Source organism: Gavialis gangeticus, unplaced genomic scaffold, assembly GCF_001723915.1.
Source record: "Gavialis gangeticus isolate Ggan-Ray unplaced genomic scaffold, GavGan_comp1, whole genome shotgun sequence".
Classification (NCBI taxonomy): Eukaryota; Metazoa; Chordata; order Crocodylia; family Gavialidae; genus Gavialis; species Gavialis gangeticus.
Window position 1 is genome coordinate 14,626,715 of NW_017729025.1, and position 1,788 is coordinate 14,628,502.

General features: G+C 40.2%; 1 protein-coding gene across 8 annotated transcripts in view; it reads right to left on the bottom strand.

Moving 5' to 3' along the window:
• KTN1 (kinectin 1) overlaps window positions 1-1,788 on the bottom strand; it is a 148,740-nt gene that overhangs the window by 77,965 nt on the left and 68,987 nt on the right. The window lies entirely within an intron of this gene.

Below are 1,788 nucleotides of genomic sequence, written 5' to 3' on the forward strand. Positions count from 1 at the left end.
GGGGGGGGGGGGGGAAAATCAGTCAATCTTAGGCTGCTTGCAGGCATTAACAAAACCTCAAAACAAACAAAAAACACTGTAACAAAAGTAGCAGCGCATTACTTTGACCCTGCTCCGCAGCATCTGTATAGATCAGGCGCTTCAGCAGGGTTTTTTGGTGCTTTTATCTAAAACTGATTCAATCAGCTATTGCATAAAACAGCAAAAGCCCCACTAAAACACCCAATCTATATAGATGGTGGGCGAGCCAGGTCCAACTAACACAATGCTTCTTCTGGGCATACACTGGGCTTGGCACAGGAGTGCACCGAATTTAAAGTAAAGCACTGGGTTTTTTGTTTTGTCTTGTTTTTTTAACAGCTGCAAGCTATAGCAATTAAGCAAATGAGAGAGAACTGAGGGGAGGGTGCTTTTTTTTTAAGGTGATATCAGAACTACTTGGGGGACTGATGGGAAATTATATGTCAAGTGTAAGAGTATGAATGGTACCAAGTTGGTCTTTTAAGCCAGAATGAAAAAAAAATGAAGTTGACACTCAAAGTAGTCAGAAGGGAAATCTACAAAAGGAAACTTTTGAGCCAATGTATCATTAGCTGGTGGAACCAACAGCAGGACAAGGCAGCAAAACAACAATACTGCTTCAGCATGATTCAAGATATTACCTTGCTTTTCTACATCAGCTAAAACAGTTGTATTAACTAGGGCCTGGATGGCCAACTTAAGGCACATGTACCACAAATGACACAGGCAACCCTGTGTGTGCAGCATGTGGCAGACCAGGAAAAGGACAAACAATGCAGCGGCCGGAAGCAGAAAGCAGAGCACCAGATCAAGCAGAGAGCACAGGACAGGAACCAGACAGCAGAGCAACTAAATGGGCAGGGACAGGGTATGGGGTGGTATCTGGGGACGGACACTGGGCTAATTTGTGGCATGCCTGCCAAAAAGGGTCAGGCCCCAAGGACATAACAGGCTTCAGTGACTCAAAACAAGCCAGGAATATACTGCTGACTAATGAAAAATTGTCCCCAGTAATTGAGGGATTAGACAATACCATGTGCACTGATTTTTACATTACATTTCTGACCCAGGACAAATCAGTGATCCTCAAGGCTTACAGCAACGGTGCACTAGTCTAGAGCCAAGGGGGTGCAGCTGCTAAGGCAGATGAGTTTGGCCCCATTTCAAAACACAATATCTACAGATCAGAAAGGAGCACAGCTTTCTCTCTCTCTCCCTAAAAGACACGAGATAGAGAACCCCATCTCCAAGTCTTGTAAAAAGTCATTTTCTCCCCACAAAGACAAAAAAAGACTAAACACATAGTATAAATATTAAGACCTTTTAAATTCTCTTTATCTTTTATTTTGATTATACTTCTATAATTATACTAACTAAATGACAATGACTTTGGTAAAAGATACTAACGTATCCAACAGCAAGTTTTTAAAAAAATACTACTCTCCGAGTTAAACTGACTTTTTAAACTCAGAAGCCCTTAAATAATCTCTACTTGTATCCTACAGCAGCAATTTTATCCATTACCATTTCAGCTTAAGTTGATTAAGTTAAAGCAGTACAACTTATATGTACACATGACTGGTTTGTGAACATTCACACTCTTCATCAGATTTCATGGTGCTCACCAACCTGACTCAAAGTTATCATTAAGTTAATCAGACAGAAAATAAAATTGTGTATATTATTAAATAATTATATTACCATAAAAGTGCCCCTACAAATAAAATATAAACTGCAACAACTCATTATTTACACCATAGGGCTCCC